At 47.8% G+C, this 12436-nt stretch overlaps 1 pseudogene; it reads left to right on the plus strand.

Annotated features, from left to right (window-relative positions):
• The first annotated feature begins 7914 nt into the window (after positions 1 to 7914).
• Positions 7915 to 10023, plus strand: LOC109782035 (F-box/LRR-repeat protein 14-like; annotated as a pseudogene).
• The last annotated feature ends 2413 nt before the right edge of the window (positions 10024 to 12436 follow it).

Genomic DNA, 12436 nt, shown 5'->3' on the forward strand with positions numbered 1-12436 from the left:
CCTTTGAAAATTCCTTTGAAAAGCCCTATGCTTTTGGAATGATCCTTTTCCACTTTCAAAAATCTCTCTTGCCATGACCTAAGTGTAAATCCCCTCTCATAAACCTTTCCCCACCTTTGGATCATGATGTACCTCAACTACAGCAAGTTGAACCTCTCCATATATTTATTTTCCATTTATTTCTCATCAAAAATAATTTCTGCCTTCTATTCTAGCTCTTGGAGATTTACAAAGGAGCTACCCTTTCTGTTTTGATTTTTGCCCCCAAACCAATTTCCCTACCTAGTCCTTTGAGCCCTCAACCAGGATCCATGAAGATCCACTGGTCTCCAGTTCAAATTTTTCAAACTACACATGCTGCAAGTTTGGACCTCTTTTGCCAAATTTGATGAAATTCATTCAAATCCTTCTCCTAAAAATCTGAGAAAAATCAGGCAGCCTCTGGGTGCATTGAGAGGTCACCTCACCAAGTCCCAGCTCTAGAAAAAAAATTCTGCTTGCCAAATCATTTCATCGAACACCTGCTGGACACTGTTTCTATAATGTTCAGTCAAGTTCAGTTAACAGTGTCTGAAACTACTGTCGTTTCTTCAGTGTCTGTTGTCGATCTCGCCAGTGCCCCGACGTCGTCGTGTTTCCTGTCCCCTCCCCCTTGTCCTCTGCACCGCACGAGCGCCTGGAAGGTTGCGGGCGTCGGCGACGAGCAGGAGGAGGTGCGCCCGCCCCGTGACCGACGCCAGCCGCGACTTTGCGGCCGCCAGAGAGAGGCGCAGCGCAGACGGCGCCGTCCAGCGCCGCCCAAGCCACCGGAGGCCGCCGCGTGGTCTTCCACTCCCCAGTGCGTGCTGCCACCCTCATCGTGAACCGCTGGGCGCGGAGCGCACTCTCTGCCGCCGCCATGCCCGTACGGCCACCCCGCCGTGGACCGGCGCCATTACACCAAGACCAACCAGGATTAGCGGGGGAATGGCAACAGTACACCTCACTCATGCTGCCTGGCCACTTAAGCTCCTTGCCAAGCCACTGCCTCGCCGTAATTGCTCGCCGGAGCGATTCCGTTCACGGCCACCCCCTCGAGCCGCCTATAAATAGAGGCCCCGAGCTCCAACTCGAACCCACACCACCTCTGCACTCCACCAAGACCACGCCTAGCCACTGGAAGAGCCCCGAGGGAGTCTCCTTCCTCAACTCCGGCCGTCGCGACCCGCCACGGGATCCAGCTCGATTCGCTCCCGTGCGTGCACCTCTGCCTCTCATCTCTTGCCAATAGTTTCCCTATGCATCCACGCTCCTGACCCGCGCTTCAATTCGAAGTTTGCAGCACCCACCGGAGTTCTCCACCATCGCCCGAGCCGCCGTCCGCCGGAGAAAGTGTCGCCGTCGACGTGGTGCTCCCCGACGACCAAGTCCACCACCCACCGACGCGGAAGGACACGCTGAACCTCTTGGTACACTCCGATATCCCTGACTCGCCGTGGTTCGACGCCGGCGACCACCGCAGCCTTCGGGCGCCGGCGAGGTTTTCAAACCTGACATGTGGACCCCCCCACGTCAGCCTCTCTTTCTTTCCCCCCGAAGCGTTTTCTGTTGGCGCCTTCGGGCAAAGTACGTTTTCTCTATGGGCTTGCGCGTTTCTCTTCGAACCGTTTTCTGTTTTCTCAGTTAAGTCCCTGGATCTTTTCTGTTTCATTACAGATTAGTCCCTGGACTAAAACCCTTATAACTTTTTAATAAAAAGTGATTTTTGAGTGATTCTTTTTCTGACAGTCTTATATTTTTGTCTAGTTTTTTATAGGATTTATTTGGAAAAATTTTGAGACAAATTTTATGCACGCGTTGGTTTTCACGTTAGTATGCATTTTCGCTATACCGTAGGTTCCGGGAGAGGTGACGGAGCCGCGAACTTCGCCGAACTAGACTCCGACTTCTCCGAACCAGGCAAGCATGTTTGAACCTTTGATATGATAGGTGTTTCGCATGTTTGCGTGAAAGGTTGTGCATGGCATATGAGTATCGGTGAGTATCTCGTTGCATGTGAGGCAACCACCCGTCTGTTCCGAAGTTACTATGATCTCTGAGGAGAGATGGCCTAGTCATGTGGTGACATGAAGGGCAGTAAGGTGGTACTGTTGTAGCATGCCAGCCTTACGTCATCCGATAAATTCCGACGTTAACGTGGACGGAGTCACGTTATCGTTCTTCCCCCTTCCGTGCTACCACATGTATTCTGCCAGAATGCGGTTTAGTAAGTTGGTAACCTCTTTCCATGTACACACCAAATAGAGGGGCCGGGATGAGGGTTCCATGGCCCTGGATTAAAGCCAGTCATCCGGTCAGGGGGCATGGGTGTTTCCGGTTGGGACCGAGAGGGGGGCACCCCTTAGAGCGCGCGTATAGAAATTTGATCGCATGCTACGCGAGGTTGTAGCCTCCCCGTCTCAAGGTTTTTCTTGAACGTTGCCGAGGGTGATTCCTGGCTTCGGAATATTGAATGGGTGTATACTGGTTAGATGTGTTTCTTCCAAAACACCGTAAACGGAACTAGTCCCCGCGACTACTGAAATCCGTTGGCTGTGGTTAAAATACAAACTCTGCAGAGTCAAATCCTTCCGAGTCATCGTATCCGTGGTCAAGGACCGTGATCAATGAACCCATATCTATGTCAAGTCCTCGTGGTATTTTCCCGGGTGAACAAGCTTGATTGGTATATTGGTTGAATATTATTCCGTGATCGGACTAACCCTGTTGTTTATTTCATATCTGATTATACCCTTGCAATATTTGAATTCTTGAGCTACTGACATATCAAGTTAGGATATATAAGCCCTTTATGTGATGTCACTCAGACGTCCGACTGTGGCATGTTTGTCTTTTACTTTCAATATAAGCCCTTTATGTGATGTCGCTCAGACGTCCGACTGTGGCATGTTTGTCTTTTACTTTCAATATAAGCCCTTTATGTGATGTCGCTCAGACGTCCGACTGTGGCATGTTTGTTTTTTACTTTCAATATAAGCCCTTTATGTGATGTCGCTCAGAGGTCCGACTGTGGCATGTTTGTCTTTTAAATTCAATATAAGCCCTTTATGTGGTGTGGCCCTGACGCCCGACTGCGGCATTGTTATTCTTGCATTTTCCTCTCGAGGAGTCATTCAGACCCTCGTTTGGCACCCAGTATTTATTTTGGGATTTCGGGAGGACTACCGCCCGACTTCTCTTTTATTTTCCATGCATTATTATCTCTATGACTGAGTGCACTTGTTAATCTGTTCATATGCATCATGTTTACATTTGTTATATCTTATGTCCGAACTGTCTTGCGAGTACTTTCATAGTACTCGCCTGGCTTGTTGATTTGGCCAGATGTTGACGAAGGCGATCTCATGGATGAAGAGTTTGATAGTGAGTCCGACGCCTAGAGGAATCCCAGTCAGTCCCGTGCGATCCTGGATATTGGTCACTTGTATTATATGCGCTTCCGCCACCCGCAATAAGTCTCCTCGAGCCTCACTCCGACGCTCGAAGAGCTGTTAGATTTCAGGAGTCTTATCACCCACTTCGCTGTGATATTTCCACCACCGTTGTTATCGTGAGATAGTAGTTATGCCACCCTATCCGCTGTTATGTTTTATCGGCGTGCATGTAATAAATTGTTGGGCAGTCTCCGCTCAACCTTGTATTATATTCAGTACTCCTGGTACTTTTTTCTGTGACCAAGATATTGTCTACCAGTGAAAAGAAATTCTTCTTTACTGGTCCGTAAAAGGGATTGGTCTCTCAATAAATATTTTTATTGAAAAACCGGTCGTGACAGTCCGTCATTCTCACGGTGGTCGATCGCTTCTCCAAGTATGCTCACTTCATCACGCTCGGGCATCCCTACACGGCGGCCTCCGTCGCTCAGGCCTTCTTCGACGGTATTGTCCGTCTCCACGGGTTCCCATCTTCGATCGTCAGTGATCGGGACCCCGTGTTCACGGGACACGTGTGGCGCGACCTCTTCCGGCTTGCAGGCGTTAAGCTCCGCCTAAGCACGGCTTTCCACCCTCAGACGGATGGCCAGTCCGAGGTCGTTAACAAGGTGATTGCCATGTATTTGCGTTGTGTCACGGGTGATCGGCCTCGCGCGTGGGTGGACTGGCTATCGTGGGCGGAGTACTTCTACAACACCTCTTATCACTCCGCCCTCCGTGCTACGCCTTTTGAGGTGGTTTATGGACGGTCGCCCCCGCCGATTCTTCCTGTTGATCCGGCCCTGGCGAGGACCGAGGTGGCCGGTGCTCTTCTGCGGAACCATGACGAGATGTTGGCAGAATTCCGGGCCCAGCAGTTGGCCCAACCGTACTACGACGGCAACCACCGCAAGGCAGAGTTCGCGGTGGGGGATTGGGTCTGGCTGCGTCTACTTCATCGCTCTACGCAGTCCCTGGATCCCCGCGCGAAGAGGAAGCTGGGCCCTCGCTATGCCGGTCCCTTTGCTGTCCTAGAACGCATTGGGAAGGTGACTTACCGTCTTCAGCTTCCGGCAGGCGCGCGGATCCATGAAGTCTTCCACGTGGGTCTGCTCAAGCCCTTCCGTGAATTCTGAAGGTGTCCCTCCTGATCCCCAACAGTGCGCATCCTAAGGCGTGGTCAGTGGAGGCGGACAACGCCCTCCCCCCATGGCGTTCCCGAGCAGCGGTCGACATCTGGCATGGGTGGAGACCCTTTCCTCTCCGCCCAAGGGCTGCAGTTCGGTAACCGGCGCTGCCGGCCTGTCCTGTCGAGAAGCCACGCTGCGTTCAAGACAGGAAGAGCACATCAGCAAAAATATCAGTCCGCTGGGCACTGATTCCCTCCGGTGGAGGCGTGTGCTCGTGGACGGGCGAGGGCCGATTTGGCATGGACTGGTGAGCGCGGAGGCGGTGTCTCGCATTGGTGGCGGATTTGGATGGGCAAACCAAGAAGATGGAGCAGCGGATCGGAATTCGTTGGATTTTTAAAGAAGTGAAAGTAGAAGGGGAACAGGCTATCCATGCATACCGGAGACGACGTGGGCGGCATGGGCGTAGATGTCGAGGAGGAAGGGGCCGGTGAAGTTGACGCGCTGTTGGGCGGAGACACAGTGGCCGCGGCCATCGAGCACCATCAGCGGGATCTCCTCCGCCATGGGTCCCCTCGTTGTACCTTCAAGCGAGCATGACGATCGATCAACTATTCCTATCTCAGGTGGTCTGTATGCACGCGGCGAATAGATGTAAATGATGCAGGCGCTGGCATGGTGGTGAAAGGTTTGAAGTAGATCGAAGAAGACGCCGCCGTCGTAGTACAAATCCTGGATATAAGTACAACGGGGCGAGGATGTGAAGGGGAAATGTTAGTTTTGATGAGTGGAGATGAAGGGAAGCATCCGGGCAACCAATCCACTATGTTTAATCGAAGAATAAGAGGAAGGGGCGGAAGGAAACTATCAATGGCTATTAATTTCCTGCATGAGTGGAATCGGAGGAGACGAAGAGAAGAGGAATAGTGTGGAGACGACGACGTTTCGGGGAAAAAGATAGCAACACGGGCTATTTAATATCCTTCCATGGCCTCCCAACGTCCTACAGCCCATTCGAACTTCCTTGAGAACTGGCTTCCTACAGCTCAGTCAGAAGAAATCGAGTCGATAGCGAGAGCTAAAGCGCCGGACGTGGTCGGAATTGATAACGTGGCTGACTGCTGAGGTGGAGTGAGATAGATGGCTGCATGTTGACTAGTGTGGTGGATATGCTACATGTCGAGAAATAGGTTAGTGGAGGTGGACTATTTAGGTATTATAGATTATAGTTTGGTTCTAATCTTGTAAACCTTATCACTGGCATAATACTAGCGGCATAGGCCCGTAACGCCACTAACTGTGTTTTACAAACACCGCTAGCAGGCATTTCTGCACTAGTGAAACCAAATCCTTAATTGTTTCATAACACCTATTTTCCTTCTCTATGCCATATATGGGTCATTTCAGCAACGCACAGGCCGTGGCGCAATAAGAATGGCCGTCTTATTTTTTTTCTTTGTTCTTTTGTTATTTTTATTTCTATATTCCCATTCTCTTTTACTCATCTTAACTTTTGTTTCTCATCCTTTATATATTATATGTCTAGTTTTCTTGTTATTATTTTCCTAGGTAAATAATGAGTATTTGCATGAGATACATGAGTACTTCTTTTTGAACACGTGCCAAAAACATGAACATCTCTTTAAGATACATGAACATTTCCTTCACATGTAAGAATCCTTCCGAAATACTCTTATGGATGTGCATGAACATTTATATTTATCTCTTTTCTTACTTTTAGATTATTCTGTGTTTTGCCAAAAAAATAAGGTCTAAAAGGCGGAAAATAGCGCGCGTCGGCCCGCGGCCATTCCGGGTGTGGGAAGCCCATGTGAGCGAGGCGCCGCTGCAGAAAGCTCACAGTCCTCCCCCCGGGCGGATCCTATTTGACGCCCGGAGGCGTCAAAAGGAAGCCGCGACGCCCGCGTGCGATATCAGTTGGGCGGCCCAATACGGGTTTCACGTGCGGGGTTCTTTTCCGTTCACTGTTCGGGGGCAGCTCGCTTCTGTTTCGTACGCCTATCTGCTGCGTTCCTTCTGCTTTTCTTTCTCTGGTTTTCTTCTTTCGTTTTCTGTTTAGATTTTTCTTTACTCTGTTTTTGTGGGGTTTTCTCTCTTCCAGGTTTGGTTTCTCCACTGGTTTTTGTTCCGATTTTTTCCTTTTTTCAGATTTGGTTTTCTTTGGTTTATTCTTTCGGTCTTTTGTTTATTTTGTATGTTTTCTTCTCTTTTCTGTGTATTATATAATACGTATACAAAGAGCTCACACGTGTATTTACCAAAAATGTTCATCATACATTTAAGAAAATGTTCATCATATACTAAAATATTGTTGATTGTACTTTTCATAAATTATTCAGTGTGTATTTAAAAATTGTTCGGCGTATATCCCAAAAATGTTCAGTGTGTATTTATATGTTGTTCATCGTATATCACAAAATTTTCAATGTGTATTTAAAAATTGTTCAGCGTATATCCCAAAAATGATCACTGCGTATTTAAGTATTGTTCATCGTATGTCACAAAATGTTCAATGTGTATTTAAATATTGTTCAGCGTATATAAAAAATGGTCGATGTGTATTTAAATATTGTTCAACATATACTACAAAAATGTTCAATGTATATAGAAAACTTGTTCATCCTATATAAAAAGTTTCAATAACTGTTTGGAATTTCAGATTTGTGTTCATGTTTTTAAAAAAAAAATCACTTTTCCAAAAAATTGTTCAAGGTTCGAAATTTGTTCACAATTTTCAAACATTATTCATATTTTGAAGAAAATTTATTCACATTTTCTACAGGAAATGGAGAAATAAAACCGGATCTGCCGCTGTACTAAGTACTCTGACATTGACGCTGCAGTTGAGCTATCAAATGGTTGCTAGTTCGACTGGTGTTGCTTGGTGCCCTTGCTATTGAGGTCGTCGGTTCGACTCCACATCCCCGTTTTTTTATTTTTCTTGATATTTCCTTTGTTGCTTGCGAATGAGCCGGCCCGTACGCGCACTCGTTTCAGCGAAGGCTCAATCGTTTGCCGCTCGCGGGCGGTGAACAGGAGCTCCCCTCCCCCCGCTCGCCAGACTTGCTAGGGTTTACACTCTGCTCTCCTCTCCTCCGCCATCTCTGAGCAAGGTCGAGCGGCGGCGGGTACTCCCGGCCGGTCGAGCGGCGGCGGGTACTCCCGGCCGGTCGTGCTCAAGGAAGGTAACGCCGTTTTTCACTTCTCCTCTCTCCTCCTGAGAGACCCCTCCCTCTTCGTTCGTTGGTTCCCCGATTCGATTCGACATGTAGACGGTTTTTTTTATTCACTTTCTTGATTGATAGGGGAAACCAAACCGGTAGTATCATCCTCATCCTTAAACTTAGTTAATGTTGTAAAGCCATTCTCCTAGGTACTAGTAGTAGAAAGTATGTTTTTTGCCTAGGGTTGCAGGGCTCTGTGAGCTCAACTCATCAGCTGTGGCAAAATGATTGATTTCCTTGCTTTCTTTCTTGCCCAACCAAGAGCCACAAGAACCAACAATTATATGTATATATGCTCTGGTTTTCATGTTCAGATCCAGCAATTAGTAGTAATTCTGCTTGCAGAAATGCTTGCATCAATTCTAGCTCGTTTCTTTGTATTCTCTTAGTTGGTTCATTATTCAGGCTCTGCTTGCTACTTAATTAGTTAATTATGGTGGTAGATAGTTTAATTTAATTATGTGCCCTGGAGCTTAATTTTTTTTCTTTCTAACAATCTAGAGACAGACAAGGTGCTAGCTACTTCGATAAATCTCCATGCTTATGAAGAAAACACAAGTTTTGGATGGATACAGAAAAATGCTGAAAGTTCATCAGTACTATATTCTTCGTACTATATATATCCATCTATCTTCACATTCATGCATTATTCTGATATACCATAAGTTTGAGTCCAGCTTTTTGGTTGTATTCTGAACCTTGATATATATTACCTGATTGGTACAACTGAATTGAATTTGTTCGATGGAGGACCTACCGGAGGCTCTGATGACAGATTCTCAAGAGGATCACCACGACAAGTGATCTGAATTCTCTTTCCCTTGTGTCAAAGCAACTCTACAAGATAGAGGGGAATCAGAGGGGTGCTATCCATGTTGGTTCCCGTCTTTGCACTGCTACAGAAGCACTGACATCATTGTGCGCCCGCTTCCCAAATCTGCGGAAAGTGGAAATCGATTACTCTGGTTGGATACCTGGACATGGCAAGCAGTTGGACAACAAAGGCCTTTCTGTGTTTTCATCTCACTGTTCCTCGCTGATTGACCTAACCTTAAACTTCTGCTCATGCATCGATGACTCTGGGCTTGCTTGTTTAGCTTATTGCAAGACATTGGTGTCTCTCAGGCTCAACTACGCACCAAAAATAACGTCAGTTGGGCTTTTCTCGGTTGCAGTTGGTTGCAGAAGTCTATCTGCTCTCCACCTTATTGATTGCGAGAAAATCGACACTGTAGAGTGGTTGGAATACCTTGGTAGGGATGGATCGTTGGAAGAGCTTGTAGTGAAGAATTGCCAAGGAATCAATCATCATGACTTCCTAAAGTTTGGTTCAGGATGGATGAAGCTCCAGAAGTTTGAGTTTGAGAGTAAAAGAGAAAGATGTGATCGTCTTCCAGGTGATGTGGTCTATGACTCCTCGTACCATGCTCACAGCACGGATATATATGATTTCTGCTGTGAGAGTTTGAAGGATTTAAGGTTGGCTCATATTAAAACTTGGCCAGAAGTAGGTCTTCGTCTTGTCCTAGGGAAGTGTAAAGCATTGGAGAAGCTTTGCCTTGAGTATGTTCGTGCCCTAAATGACAATGACATTATTGCATTATCTCGGAGCTGCAGCAACCTTAAAAGCATCTCACTTTGGCTCAACCTGCAGCGCTACTCTAGTGATGTCAGCTATTGTGAGACGAGGACGTCATTTACTGATAACAGCCTTTACGCTCTAGCTCGAAACTGTCGTATGCTTCAGATGGTAGACCTCAGCTTTATAGGATGTTCCCGTGACTGGCCATCAGAAATAGGATTCACACAAGAGGGTTTTCTGGTGCTCATTCAGTCCTGCCCGATTCGTGTTCTCGTGCTAAACACCGCCAACTTCTTTGATGATGAGGGGGTGAAGGCCCTCTCATCCTCACCACATCTGGAGACACTCGAGCTTATATTGTGTCATGCGGTAACTGAGGCTGGGATGCGCTTTATTGCGCACACCCCATGCTTGAGTAATCTCACACTTGGTTGTGTCATAACGTTACTGATGTGGGAGTGGCTGAACTGGGACGTGCACATAACTTAGAGTCTTTGGTTGTCGAGTATTGTGGTGAGGTCTCTCTGCAAGCTGTGCAGGGTGTTGCCAAGTCAGTTCACTACAGTGACTATTCAGATTTCTTTATGAAGAAAATTGGTCTTGGCACCTATTGATGAAGTGGTCTCCAAAATTTTTAGTACGAATTTGCTACTGAAGCCATTAAGTTGTTCAGTGTGTATCATCCGACCCAGATTCACCTCTCTGAACTTTTTGTTGCCCTCTACCTTTACAGCAATGATTTTCCTTTATGACAGTCTATAATGATGTATTCGAGATGGCAACTAATTAATGAAACTTTAATAGTAGGCGCCACTTGTGTATTATTATCAACTGTAATTCTGGTTGCTTAATTTCTACCCTCTGTAGCCGTTTCGAAACCGGCATAAGTAGGCCACAGATTCCCTGTTTCTGCTGTGGAGGCACTATATGACCTTTTGGTGTTATTTGTAGGCCACAGCTATGCGTAAACCGGCTAATGGTAGGAGTTTTTAAACCGCCTTGCCAGTCGTTGATCTGCGTTAATTTAGGCCGCTTCATCCCTGAAGGATAACATCACTTCCATCGCAACAAAGCCTATCTCTCCAGCACCGATTGGTGCATCCTTGCTCCCGCGCAATGAGCTTCAGTTGGGCAGTTGGCCGACATGCACTAGCCGTAGCGCTCAGGTAGCAGCAGCTGCGTCACCTGTCATCTCACGCCAAAAACGCCGACGAGCCCACCATGCACGGGCCACGGCAGCAGCAACGTCACTGTTGTGACCACCCCCTTGAAGCACCGGCGAAGCTCCATTGAAGCACCGACAATGCTCCGGCGGGCCGGCAATGCTCCAACGCAGTACCGGCGATGCTTCGTTGCAGCACCGGCGAAGCTCCGGCGGCCCCGACGATGCTTCATTGCAGCTCCGGTGAGGTTTCGGCGGTCCGATGATGCTCCATTGCAGCACCCGTGAGGTTCCGGCGGCCGACGATGCTCTATGGCAGCACCGGTGATGCTCCGGCCGCCGATGATGCTCTATCGCAGCACCCACGATGCTCCGGCAGCCCCGACGATACTTCATTGCAGTGCCGGCAAGGTTTCGACGGCCTAATGATGCTTCACTGCGGCACCCGTGAATTTCCGGCGGGCGACGATGCTCTATCACAGCACAGGTGATGCTCCGGCGTCTGACGATGCTCCATCGCAGCACCGGCGATGCTCCGGCGGCCACGACGATGCTTCATGGCAGCGCCGGCTGCTGCAATAGGGTGGGTGGTCGCATCACCGGCTGCTGCAAAACCCTGACGGCATGCCCTGCTGCACAGCACCGCACCGCCGCGTCGATGTGGTGCAGCTCCTCGCTACAGCCAGAGATTACACCATGTGCTGTGAGCGGCACCTTGCGAAACTGCCATCGTCTACAGCACCGGCGGCCTCTATCCCCGTGGCCCCTGCAGCACCCCAACCATGAACATCATCGCCGTTTCGCGGCAAAGAGCTCGCTGTCCCTATGGTCGAATAGCAGGTCGTCGCAATGCAGCGCTGCCCCTTGCAGCAGCAGCAGCAGCAGCTCCACCGGCTGGAGTGAGATACGGGAGGAAAGGACGGGATGCTCTTCGGGAGAGAGCAGAGCAAAGTTGCAAAGGATTTGGGGAGAGAGCAGCAGCAAAATCTAGTTCAGAGGAAGAGGAAGAGGACGAGTCGAGAAGAAAGGGATAAGGCTGCAGGATGGATGGCGTGGCTACGAGGACGCGTGTCAATCCCTCGAGGCGGTTTACGCGTGCGTTAAATCAGTCGGTTGAAAGCAATCGTTTTCCTTGTTTGTATTATTTAAGCAAATGTCATGAACCCTTTTTTTATTGCGTAAGTGATTTTGAAGACATATGTCTGCCTGCTATATTCGCGTGCCAATTTTTGTATGGATGAATGTAGTAATAAGTCAAGTTTTGATGCTTGTTTTGTTGATATTGACTCCATTGGAGGATGTTTTTGATTGGTTCTCAAAAGAATAGTGCTAGTTACTACTCCCTCTGTAAACTAATGTAAGATGTTTTTGAAGTTTAAATTGAACTGCAAAAACGTCTTGTATTAGTGTACAGAGGTAGTAGCATAATTGTGGATGTTTAGATTCCAAAATGACCTGAAGTTGAGGAACAACTGAAACTTGAGTGACTACTGAAAGCATATAACATATCCATCACATCATGTCTTTGCTCTGGACATCCAGAAAACATTTTCTTAACTTTTTTGGGGGGTCGCATCTCTTTTTACCTATCAAGAGTATATATGTTGATAGCTCGTTGCATCAGTTCAGCTCGTAGGAACAGCATTTGCTTTGTATTTGTAGCTCATCAATATGCCAACTTTGCTTTGCTGGCTATTTAATTTGTGTTTTTTATACTTGAGCTAAAATGAAACCTGCGCCTTTCCCTTTCTAAAAAAGGGAGAATAGTTTATTTATTTACATTAGCAATCCGGCAGACGTACAGGAGGTTGCAATTTTTCTTCAGCTTGTGTGGGGTGTGGCCAAGATGCTGCTTGCTTCTAGAT

This window comes from Aegilops tauschii, chromosome 1, assembly GCF_002575655.3.
Source record: "Aegilops tauschii subsp. strangulata cultivar AL8/78 chromosome 1, Aet v6.0, whole genome shotgun sequence".
NCBI classification, from domain to species: Eukaryota; Viridiplantae; Streptophyta; class Magnoliopsida; order Poales; family Poaceae; genus Aegilops; species Aegilops tauschii.